Source organism: Canis lupus, chromosome 10 (genome assembly GCF_011100685.1).
Source record: "Canis lupus familiaris isolate Mischka breed German Shepherd chromosome 10, alternate assembly UU_Cfam_GSD_1.0, whole genome shotgun sequence".
Classification (NCBI taxonomy): Eukaryota; Metazoa; Chordata; class Mammalia; order Carnivora; family Canidae; genus Canis; species Canis lupus.
In genome coordinates this window covers 15,719,677-15,733,058 of record NC_049231.1, presented here as the reverse complement: position 1 = coordinate 15,733,058, position 13,382 = coordinate 15,719,677, and the positions used below count along the sequence as shown (strand labels likewise).

The 13,382-nt window shown below is 37.2% G+C and overlaps 1 long non-coding RNA gene across 1 annotated transcript; it reads left to right on the top strand.

Moving 5' to 3' along the window:
* Positions 1 to 3,067: 3,067 nt before the first annotated feature.
* Positions 3,068 to 11,649, top strand: LOC111097603. The gene is made up of 4 exons (XR_005365148.1): positions 3,068 to 4,515; positions 8,302 to 8,409; positions 9,091 to 9,261; positions 9,663 to 11,649. It is a non-coding gene; the product is annotated as an uncharacterized LOC111097603 (long non-coding RNA).
* Positions 11,650 to 13,382: the final 1,733 nt, after the last annotated feature.

Sequence of the window (13,382 nt, the reverse complement as noted above, 5' to 3'; positions counted from 1 at the left end):
TACACTGATCCGTGAACCTAAAGATAAGGAGCATCACGTCCATGGGATCACAGGTGCATCACCGGATACACCTCAAAACTCCTGCGAAGAGAAAATGTATACCTGCAGCGTCTGTGAAAGAGGGAGGAAATGTCAAATCGCCTCCTAAAATCCTGTGGCATGAACGTGAGACCTGCCAGGGTCCTGTCTGCCCTGCGTCCGCCCCGCCGCAGCTCTGTCCATCTGCCTCCAAGTATAGCGAGTCTCCCTTGCACGCTGAGGATGAAGTGATGATGCACGAACCATCCTTGCCAGGCCACACCTTACAGGGCGAGCGTTCACTGAATGCCAGCCCTTCTGATCACATTAGTTCCGGGCTACACTACATTATGATCAAGACACTATAGCATTTCCTTCACTTGTTGCTAGTTTTTTGGTTCTTGCCAAGAACCTCTGAAATACGGTAGCATCTTGTGTTTCATAATTTACCAAAAAAAAAAAAAAAAAAAAGATATGTATCTCTCTGATTCTATTTCTTTTCCAGGATACAGGGGGAAAGAAATGGGCCTATATCTTTCTGGCAGATACAAATTAAGTATTTTCTAATGTTTATGATTATCAATCGCTCGTAAACTATGATTCATTCTCATTAGCTCCCTTCGTAGTTTTATGAGGAGAGGGGTAAGTACCAGTTAGACTTACTTGGTTTCTGAGTAGTTAACCAGTAGTTGTACCCATCCAGATTTTCTGATTGTGTATTTTATCATCCTAAAAATCACAAATTGGCAGATCTAAAGGATTCTGAAAGCCTACGCTATTGAAGATTCATGCATGATAATTTTTTTTTTGTATATAGGCAGAATTTTTTTCCCTGCGGCCTTTGTATCAATTATATGTTCTCCATTCAAAAATTGATATCATATTCTGACATAAATTAGAATCTGCCTATAGGGGATCCCTGGGTGGCTCAGTGGTTCGGCACCTGCCTTCTACCCAGGGCGTGATCCTGGAGTCCCAGGATCGAGTCCCTCTTCGGGTTCCTTGAATGGAGCCTGCTTCTCCCTCTGCCTGTGTCTCTGCCTCTCTCTCTCTGTGTGTCTCACATTAAAAAATAAATAAAATCTTTAAAAAAAATCCGCCTATAGTCATATGCTAAGCCATAAAATGTAATGATATCAGACTGCCTCTTATCAGTTACTATCTGTGGGAACTTGCCCTACATACTTAGCTTTTGTAAATCTGTTTTCTTATTGCAGTGACTTTTCTCATCACAGAGATTCCTTGTGAGATTTAAACATTGACAGTAAATCGAAAAGTCTTCACAAAGTATCCAACTGTGTATAATACTGTATCGCATACCTACTATTGTGATACGTTTAGTTAGGGGGGGAAATACAGATGTAAATAGAATTGCTTCCACTCATCTTTTATCACAGTGTCTGAAAATCTAGTTTAAGACCATGCTTCTCAAACCTTGATGTGCATATAAAACATTCAGAGATCCTTTTAAAACTGCAGACTGTGGTTCCGTAGGTCTCAAGTAGGGCCCCGGTTTCTGCATTTCTAAGGAAGCTGCTGGTTCACAGACCACTTTGAGTAGCAAGGAATGAAAAGGGCCTGATGGTGGACAGTGTTCTTCATGGTGATTGGCTCCCGTGTAATTTGCGCTGGGGAAATTATCATGAGAACCTTTGCGTATTTGATTTTTGTCAGAAGAGAGTGAGAGATTGTTTCTCTGCCCCTTAAATCCTCCTTATGTTGTGCGAGTTGGAACCGAAATCCTCTACTTAATGGGGAAGGGTCATCAATAAAATATACTACAAAATATATACAAGCAGATCATCACATTAATTGAAATTCAAATAATCAGGACCGTAGCTGGGTTTTCCTGCCCGTATTTTATTATATTTACTCTTAGAATGGAGACATTATCACGCTGTCGAAAGTTTGCTTTGAAGTTCGTCATCCCCTTGTTACCTTTCATCTACTTGTCCCATTTAACTAGGTGGCCTTACTTACTGAAATGTACTCAAAGTCTTGTTCAATCAGGGCCATGCCACAAAAAGAAGTTAGAAGGAACCAGAAGTTAGAAGTCCTGTTGCAATTCACAGCGTCGAAGATACTTAAGCCTTTGCTATAAAAATGAAATAAAATAAAATAGATACTCTATTTTTTCAGTGCAAAGGAAATAACAGGAATTAATTCTTCAAAAATAAGTGATCTTCAAAGAATACGTACATCATTTAGGTTTAGAATATATATGTTGTACTAATTAAGGTAGGCATTTTGTCTTTGATTATTTGATAATTTTCTTCCTATTTACTTGTAACATACATACTGAGAGACCGGCTCTTTCAAAGAGGAACACATTTTACATTTATCTAATGGTTTTTACCAAGGACTGAAAATCCACAAAACAATTTTTTTGTTTTTAACAGTCACACATTTTTTTGTGTTCCCATAAAGTAGGAAAGCGAGATAGCAGAGTGCGTCAGGGGTAGGCCTGGGAGCCAAAAGAGTTGAGCTGCTGTCCCACTTCTGCCACTAATTTATCAGGTGACTTTGGGCGAGAAGGTGAATTCACATTTGCAAAAACAGCTAGATTCATGTTTTCTGAATGTTTCTTTTAAAACTAAATTTCCATGAATTGAGGAATCTGAGAAAATAGGTTTCTTCAAGTTAAGGGTCAAGTAAGTTCATATATATTGGCCTGCAAAGTTCAAATGTTAGATCCTCAACTGGGTGACTGAGGGTTTTGTTATTATAAACCAATCTGCTCCACTGCCTAGGGCATCTTGTTGAAGCACCTTGAGGGTTAGGAAGATTATTCATCTACTGAATGCCAGCTGGATATTGTAATTATCTTGCCTAATATCTGAGATGTTACTTGTAGATGTTCATTTTAGTTGAAAATTTTAATTTCTATAATGATTTTGATGCCTACGAAATCCACTTTTATTTATAAAAATTAGCATTTTACTTGTTTTTCTTTACTTACTCAGGTATTTAAAAATAAGCAAATAGTAAATCAGAGAAGGAGGCAACATATGGAGGTAGGGTCTTCTTACTTTCCCTGGACCATGATTTATGTCAGAAATAAGCTATGTAGTACTATGCCTTCTTGCCAGCAGTTTGCTAGGAGAAATGTTTGCTTGAAGTTTCAAATTCATTCTCTACCAAAATCCGTATTTCAGGATTTGCATTTAAAAACTGATTATCATGCCTTGCATGAGATTCGGAGATGCCACAGTTTGATATTAGATAAGGATGTCATGCTCAAATTGCAATGTCTAAAATAAATTTACAATTTTAATCTTCCCTGCTAAACTGTGGAATCAAGGTAACTCAGTGAATTTTGGCATTTATGACAACTTTGGCTTATGATCTTCTAGAGGGACAGACACTGTAATCCTGAGCTAACTACAGTTAGTAAGTTGTGTAGGATACTAATGCAGATTTTGGTGCTTAACATAATACAGCCTTTTTAAAACAGTGGATCTTTCTATATATCAATTGTTCTGAGCCAGTTTGATCTACAGAAGGGCTCCAGAGGCTTTCTGAAGTTATTTCTATATATTTATAATACAGAAATATGTTTTAGAAAACATCTTAATACTTTTAAGATTACACTGCCCTGTGGATTATAAGCTATTTCTTAATGTATATATATTTTATATATATAAGAATGTTGCTGGACCCTCTCTGTCTGGGAGGATGTGCAGGGTGGTGCAGAGAAGGGCATGTTTGCCTTATATATGGACATAAGGAAGGGCCAGAAAAATGTAAACTTGAACACAGAAAATAATTCCTGATTAGGCAATATGGACGCGGCAAGAATTAACACTTTTAAAAACCCTTATTTTAAAGAAATTTCAAATTTATGGGAGGATTGCAAGAATATAACAAATAACTTCTATAGATCTCCTCTTCCTCAAGTTTACTTAACATTTTACCACGTTTACCCTCCCTCTCCCTCCCTCCATCCCTCCCTCTCCCGCTGGAATTTCCATATCACAAAGTAATCTGAACTATTGTTTTTCCTGGGTAATGGATTACAAACATCATACCCTGTAACCTCTAAATATTTCCATGTATGTAGCCGTAAGAGCAGATATTCTCTTACATCACTTGATACAATAATCAAATTTAGGGTTTTCAGTAGTTTAGGAATTGGCTAATACTATTGTCTAATATACAATCCATATTAAAATATTGTCAAATGTCCTAATAATGTCCTTTCTAGCATTTTTTTTTTCTGGAGCCAATCAAGGATTACATGTTGCATTTACTTGTCATGTCTCCTTATCTAGTCTCTTTTAATCCAGAACAATTACCTCGCAGAAAGATTTGAAAATAATGACATGCGTAAATTCGAGGACATTCAATTTCAACATGATAAAAATCTTTTTAAAGACATGCAATTTCTCTAATTAAAGCCTTAATTACGGTAAAAATTTATCTTAGTAGATCAGGCCGGATGCTGTAGCAGTGCTGCTTGAAAATGCAGATGATTCCGAAGAAAGCTCATCTACTAAAGTAAGTTTACGGTGCTGACAACTCGAGTTTCCTTTGGACACAGATGCCTTCTGGAACTTCTATTATGTTAGTCTTTAAATATATTTAATGGCAGTAATATTGGTTCCTTGGCTTGGACCTGTCCTGACGAGGAAAACAGGCCTTTGGGTTGCTGGTACACATCCGAGTAAACCTGGGCAGCTGAACATAGACTCGAAAAACCCAGGGCTTTTTTTTTTTTTTTTTTTTTTTTTAACGCTTAACCAGTCTTAAAGGAGGAATAAAAAATAATATCTTCAGGTCTGATAAAAACACAAAGGCCAGAGATGTTAAGTGAATTGTCCAACTAATCGGTGACAGAGTTAGGGCATCAAAGCTTCTGACTCTGATTTTTCTCTCTGTTACACAGTGTCTCCAAAATGTACTTTTGTTTTGCAAAACCATCAATAATGGCTACCTCCCATAATGCACCTCTAAAACACTTTTAGAGTTGGCATTTTTATGTGTCACATCAAAATCTTACTGCCAGTGTAGCTTTAACCAATGGCGAAGGCATGTAATAGGGCGTAAGCACTCTGCTTGCCCGAAAAGGTGCTGAAATGTGATAATATTACTAATGAAATGAAGCTCTGTACTTTTACACGATGTACTCCTAAATTTTTTAAATCTTTAAATGTTAGTTTTTAAGAATTTTTTGAAGTTCTAGCTTTAAAAGCAAAAATTAAAAAAAATTAATTAAAAAAATTTTTTTCAGATTAGCAAGCCATGCACTCCACAGAAAGATCATAAACCTAATTTCAAAATGTATTTTGAGAGGATTTTAAGCATCAAATCTTTATATAAAAGTTCTTACTGCCTCTCAATGCTCCTAACTAAGCTTTGACAACAGTGAACCGTTGTTGGTTCTCTGAACAAAACACGTTAATCCATAACACCCTTTCAGCCTTGAATGTCTCTCTCTACCCTCAAGTCTCTTTTGAGTCTCCATTGCAGTTCGCATTCCTAACCCATGTAAGTTCCTCAGGTGACGCTGCTGTCACTATCATCATTATCAAACACTTCATCTGGGCCAGATGGCTGTTCTAACTCCAAGGAATTTGATATCAACTCAATTCCTCTTTACAACAATCCTATGAAGAAGTATGAATAATATCCCCATTTTATATTTAAGAGACTGAAGCATATAAAGCCTACAGAAGAAAACATTATGGGACAGTAATAAAGCTAATATTTGAGCTGAAGTGGACTGGAAGCTTCCAGCATCTATGCTCTAATTACTAGGCCACGCAGCCTCTGTGTGATTAAAAGGAGATGGATCCTAGGTACTGTTATATACACAAGGCTCTTGACTGTCTTGTTCAGCATTTATGTTCAAGGAGCTTCTGGGGCTGGAGATGTATATATGATGGCACATTAACCCAAAACATACAAAGTCTGTTCTAGAAACATCTTTGTTGAAACAATCTTTACACAAATATAGAGCTGTAACTGGCACACCTAAATGTGTTAGGATTTACCATTCCTATGATAAGAAAAGTGTCTTAGAGTCTAATGAAAACCCTTGGCAATTTGAATATTATATGATACTAAATTAAAAAAAAAAACCTCATTAGAGGTTCTCGCCAAACTGGTTTTAAGTTGTTTAGTGCAAAATCGAGTTTCTTTCCATCTTTCTTGCTTTCTTTTTCCCATAGTTCTTTGCATTCAAGTTATAAAGAAGTTCAATTGAACATATTTTTTTTTTCCTAATCTGACTAATGTCCATTAGGTTTGTTTTTGTTTGTCTTCTCCCATCAAGAGCTGTCTCATATTTTCTTAAGTCAAGCTGTTAAATTGGTGGGTGGGATGCTTTTACTCCTTGTGTTCCACAGATGGGCATCTGGCAATTGCCACCAAGTGAGAGATTAATTTTCTTGTGAAAATCTCAGTAAATGTAAAAGTGAGAGCAAATTTAGGCAGTAAAGTAAGGGAGTCTCAGAATCTTTTGCAGATTAATTATAATTTTTTTTTATTAAAGTAACTCTAGTTTTCCTTTCTGCACTTAACCTCATCTTCTCTTACCTCTCCTTTTCTTTCATTTATCTGGAACTGCTCTTAAATTTTTATTTTTCAAAGAAATTTTGAACCTTGATTTGTCCCCATTCTCAGAGTATTATACGTTGCCTGCTAACCTCACTTTTTAAATATTTCCTAAAACATCATTTTTACATGATATCACCCTAACTTTGCCAATTTTCACTCTTTATGAACATCGACATCTATTTTTGCCACACATTATTATTTATTTATTTATATTTTTAAAGCCAGCCGCCACTGATATTAAATTTTAGTCAACTGTGAATACATCCTTAACATAGCCCTTAAACATTTTTTACACTTCCTGACTTGCATCGTTCTTACTTGTGCCTGGTACCTAGATGTTGCATTCTGTAGAAAAATATAAACGTGAGTAAATGTACCATCACTGGCATTTAACGCAATGACACATACATAAAAGATCCTTAATATATCATCAGGATTTACCGCACCAAATTTTAGGATCAAATTTTATTTTTGAGTAATACCAACTACTAGTAAAATTGGTATTTCTTAACTTAGGTATTTTTTCTGAGGATTCCTCAAAGAACAAAATGAAAATTTAATTATTCTAAAATAGAATAAAGTTCATTGTATCTTATGGATTCACTGGACATATGCCTAAATCTAAGCTACATCATAGGATCTTGGTGACCTTATTTTTTCTTTATCTTGAAACATTTTTCTATTTCATCATTAGAAGGACTGTTTTATTGATAATTATCGATTATTTTTAAAGGCATAAATATGAAGAAACAAGAATGATGAAATTATCTAGGCACAAAGAGGCATGTAAACTAGAGGCAAACTCAAGGTCATTGTCTCTTTTTGCAAAAACCCTTGTTTTGGAACACAGGCGCGTTTCACTTATGTATTGTGCTCGGCTGCTTTCGCTTCCACGTCAGAAGTGAGTAGTTGCAGTGGAGACCATGTAACTCCGAAGCCTAAAATATTTATAATAGCCCTTTGAGAAAACGTCTACCTAATGTTTATGGTTCTCTTAAAAGACTAGGACAAACAAACAAACAAACAAAGACAAAAAAAAATGACTAGGACAATAGTGAAAGAACTATTATCGTTCACGTCTACTAATCTGCTTCCCAAAATATTGCCTCATCTTTAAGAAGATGTAAGGGAAGCCTGGAGATACCATCACTGTCCTTTGTGTTTAGCTTTTATTGGGGACATTTGAGAACCCAGAAATTTTCATTTTCTGTTCTTAATGGCATAGAGGAGAAAATTGGCAGAGAGAGATGTTTTACGATTATCAGATGAATCAGGAGATAAATTCAAAGGGACGGATAGCAGTACCCTAATGATAGTGAACTGGATCACGGATAGGAAGTGGATCTTGTCAGTGGAATCTCGGTCAGTGGAATCTGAGACGAAGAGTCTTCAGATGCAGGACCTGGATGGATTTTCTAGAATCTCTAGTGAGCACTGTATTTCCAAGAACAAAAAGGACTATGGGAAGTTCATCTAGCCAGTCATAAAACAGGGAAAACCACATTGGGCAAGGCTTTGCCGTAAAACCTGGACTATTTCTATTTTGCTAAAAGGAGGTGTGACATATTTTTCACCTTTTATGATGTGCATGTGCCCAAATTTACTTGTCACAAAAGTGACGTTTGTAACATTTAAATGTATTTCAAAATTTCTGGCAGTTGTTTTCCACTCTTTATTCTTACTTCAGTGAATCATTAAGTGACAATTTTTTTTTTTTTTTAACAGATCCCCTGGACCCAGATGGCAAAAAACGGTGACAATTTTCTTGATACATTGAGAGTTAGATTTAAATGACAAGAAATAATAATAAAAAAAGGAGTAAACTTTGACAAGGTAAATTCAGTGTTATTTTATGTTAACTCTTTGTGTGTGTCTGAATCCCACACAAAATCTCAAGTATTCATATATAAATGAATTTGTTGGCCTTTATTTAAAAAGCTGTCTCCCAAAACATGCAAGTGGCATGTGCCCTTGAAATAGTTCGAGGCCTTGAAATCCTTTCTGGTCAAACATAAATGCTCCTGGCACCCTGTAGACCAGGTGTCAGGCTCCTGGAGTTAATTTGATTTGTAGTTTTTCCTTTGTTTGCCTGCCTTTTCCTCTCAGTTTTGATTCAGAAAGGTGTTTCTGCAGATATACTTCCGTATGCCTACATCTGGTTCCTATTAATTTTTCCTTGGGAGTTTAAAGAAAATAGTAAGGCAGCTTTGCTGTTTTTAGCCCCAAAATATTTGCTCGCATGAATCTTATATGCAAAACCAGGTTACCACACGGAATTAAAAAAAAAAAAAAAAACCCTTCAGTATCAAGATGAGCTCAGAGAGAGGTCAACTTTTAAAAAAAAAAAACTTCTCTTCTGACACTTGAGATAAAGTCTATCTTTGGCACAGGACTTTTTACCCTTGGGGTTGCAGGGGAGACAAGTCGGCTTAAGAATTTCAGGCTTAAATTAGGCAGTGTGTAAGCTGACAAAGATTTACTCATTGTTTTTCTTTTTTGTTTTTTTTTTTTTAGATGTACTTTTCCCTGCACAGAGTCCATTATAATTCTACACAAATCTTGTATATTGTAGATTTTGGGGAGTGGGGAGCATTATATAGAAGAAAAGGAATGGGAGAAAGGAGGGAGAGATCCTGTTGGTTTCCGATTGACACTAATAACTCCTTGAATTAAGGTCTCAAAAAGGTAAATCCTTACATCTACGTTCTGCTGTGACTCAAGTATAACTTTCCCCACATTTACTTTTATTATAAAAACATACACGGCAGTTAAATTCAGAGTCTCTGGAGTAAGTAAGACCCTGGGCCACTTATTATTTGTATGACCCCAGACAATTAACACCTCAGAGTCAGTTATATGGTCCGTAGAATGGACATTAAAGTGGTTCTATCCTTGTAAGAAATTACAGAAGTAAAATAAAACGTCAATTGCTTTAAAAAACATTAGGCGTTGCATACGTAATCAGTAAACATATTTTTATATATATGATGTAGAAGAAATACTAGTCTTGGAACTCAAATGATCGTGATTTTCTTATTTTTATATTCAGTACATATTGAAGGTTTTTTTTTTTCTTTTCTGTTTAGAACTTGAGGCACAGTGATAAAGGAAGCCAGCCCGTCTTTCAAGGACCTGCTTAGGGGAGGGGGAGAGACAAACCTGAACACGAGAGCTGTGAGCGCAGTGGGCATACCCCACACAGAGTGGTCACGGGGTCTGCGTGCAGAGAGGGGCAACTTTTGTGGGAATTTGACCCTTTACTTAGGATTTGGAAGAGGGGCACAGCTTGTAGTACGTACAGGAGCAGTGAGGAGCATTTCAGGGGAGGGAAAAGCATGATGAAGAAGACAGAGGTACGGAATAACATGTTGCATCATGATCTGGTAAGTGATTCCTTATAGCCTGAGTGGGGGAAAGGTGTGTAGAAGCCGGGGGTGGGACGGAGGAGAGGCTGGAAAAAAATGTGTGATCACCAGAGGGCTCTTTTTGTTTTAAGATTTTATTTATTTATTCATGAGAGACACAGAGAGAGAGAGGCAGAGACACAGGCAGAGGGAGAAGCAGGCTCCATGCAGGGAGCCCCATGCGGAACTCGATCCCAGGACCCTGGGCCAAAGGCAGATGCTCAACCACTGAGCCACCCAGGCGCCCCAGCAAAAGGTTTTTTTCAGAGATTTTATATTAGAAAGTCCTTCTGGTCTCAGTGTGGAGGATGAAATGGAATGTGACGGGCAGGAAGGTAACTCACAGATTATTTGTAGTCCAGGTGAGAGGTTGTAAATTCGTAAAGAATGCAACAAGAAATACAGAGGAAAGAGAGCAAACAAGTACAGTAAATACACAGAAGTTAAACTGGTAGGTTTTGTTTGGGTCATAGTAAAAACCTCCAAGAATGACAGACAAAATGAAATGAGATTATTTATTTATTTTTAAGTATTTTATTTATTTATTTACTTATTTTGATTTTATTTATTTACTCATGAGAGACACACAGAGAGGCCGAGGGAGAAGCAGGCTCCATGCAGGGACCCCACGTGGACCTCGATCCCGGGACCCCGGGGTCACGCCCCAGGCCCAGGGTGGCGCTAGACCGCTGGGCCACCCGGGCCGCCCCGATGAGATTACTTAAATATAAGTACCTTGTAAGCTGTAAAGCTCTATATGATTTTCAGCTGTTATCCGCGTTCAAGATTGTATAATCAATGACTTTAAACACACAATCAATATGTCGACCTACAAAGTCTAACTATTGTCTGTTCTTGAAGTTTGCAAGGCTTCAAACTGCCTTTTACATACAACCTTCCAGTCGTTCAGAGACCGTCCCTAGCACCCTCACACACTTGTGAGATCACAAGCCACCGTGACACGTGGTTTCCATAAAGCTCAAGCTTGTCATGTATCTACAACATCCGGCAGATGGACCCGACTTCAACATTTTACCAGAAATTCGGTGTCAACACGCCCGCATGCACACACACACAAACTGGATCAAACCACATGAGCTGTTGAGGCAACAGAGTCATAGATTTTTATAGAGTTTTATCAATAAGAGTAAAGTGTATAAGAATTAGAGCTGTGGTTCCAAATCACCTCGCAGGGTGTTCGTTTTTGAGCCGAGGCACAAGTGACTGAGAGGGGTCGACCCCATTTTCAAGTCATAACCATGCTTTTCGTAGAGCCAGCGACAGCCTTCGGTGGTCGAGGTGCTATGGGCTTTGAGAGAAGACCATCCCCCATGCTCCCTGGGTCTTGGACTCCTCTACTGTTGGGGAAATCCAGCCATGCCTGGCATGAGCTCAAAAATATTCAGAGATCATGCTCTTATATTCCACATTTTGGGGCCATTTATCCATTGACATTAGGCCTGCCACATCTGTTCATGCATTTAAATGAAAGTTAAAGACCTTCTTTTTTGATCAAGTTTTAGTGTTTTCATAATTTATATGCACCTCACTATTCTAGAAGAGTTTGCTCAGAGTCGTTTTCTCTGTTTTATCTGTCATTGGTATTTTTATGCCTTTTATTCCACAGCCTTTAAGATGTGATGTGAATAAAAACAGCTTTCTAAATAAAGATTGATTGTCTGCTAACAGTTACCCAATAAACAATAGTCTTCATATGAGACCAAAAAAAAATACTATATACATTGGCTTAAGGAATAGAATGGCACATATCCTAAATTCTTGGAGTTTACACAAAGCAATATCCTCACATATATGGTAAGGTGACATGGAAAATTAAAGCTGATGGGGATTTTTTTTGAGAAAAAAATGTTTCGACAAATGTTTTGTTCAAATTGTCTAAAACATTCTGTGTGATGGTTCCTTGATACAGGTGTCGGAACCATGATTTTTTACTGATGGAGATTGATTCTATCCTATTGAGAAGAATGTCTAGATGGGACACTTAATGTCCACAGGTCAAAAATCCCACTTACTTAAATTTCTTTCCCTTAGTAATCTAACACCTTTTCGATCTACTGGAAGAAGGTAGCATGTTTGGGAAAAAACCTACTAGCTTTTCCTCTACAGACATGTTTCCTGAATTCATATTCACATCATTTCATTAAAAATATATGTATCATAGAAATCAGATTATTTTTTGTGTTGACTCTGAGTGGAGAAATGAACTTCTGTCTTAAAATAATAACACAAACATCTTTTAAAATTTGTGGTAAAATGCTACTTGAGGAAGTATAAGGAAGCACAACAGTAAAATAATGTAAATATATTATTATTAATCGAAAAACATCCATCATCATTGGAAGAAATAGAATGTGTCCCAGAGATATTTGAATGAAACAGTTCCCCTATATTTAGTGAACAGGTCAACATGCCGTTCTGGAATTTAATAAAACTTTTTTTTTTTAAAACTCAGGAGCATTCCAAATAGTGATTGTATTTTTTTCCTCTCTAAATACCTCATACTTATGCATTTTAAAATACATTCAACTCTTATGCAGGTGTTTAAAAGACTTAGGATCTGATTTCTCCCCTACACTGAGTTCCAGACTTGAGCATCTGCTGGCCTGCGTGACACCCCCTTTTGGTTATCTATCGGACACCTCAAACATTCTTACATGTCTTAAAAAAAAAACAAAAAACAATTTTCATCTCTTCCCCACTCTCTCCATAAAACAGCTTTTCCATTTTTCTTATCCTCGCTTATTCACTACTGTTCAGCCAGTCAGCCAATCTAAAAATCTAGAACTCGATCTTGATTTCTCTTTATTCGTTACTTCTGTATCCATCTGTTGGCATCCCTGAGACGTGAACATACAGATACATCCCGAATCATATCACTCCTCGCTTCCTGAACCACTACCGCCGTCACGCCCATGCCACCGTCCTGTCCCCCGTCATCAACCCCCTAACTGGTATCTCTGCTTACATCCTTTCCTCTCTATACTCATTAGACCCAATGTGAACACACACTTACACTTAAAACTCTGATATTTTTCCTTAATATTTAGTGAAAAATTCCAGTTCTTTATTTATGCCTACGATGTCCCATATAATCTGATCATTGGTTCCCCTTCCAATCCCATCTCCTCTGACTTTACCCAATATGCCCCATCCATAGAGGCCTTTTTGCTCTTTCTTGACAAGCTCTTCTTCATCTCAGATTGTTTTTTTTTTTAAAGATCTTATTTATTTATTCATTCGTTTCAGATTGTTTAAACTACTTATTTACTTAGTGTGAGATACTTTTCACCCACAACTTTACATGGTTCTCTCTCAATATTTCAAGTGTCTTCTCAACTATCTCATCAGAGAGATCTCCAATGAGATAATTTAGAATAGCCT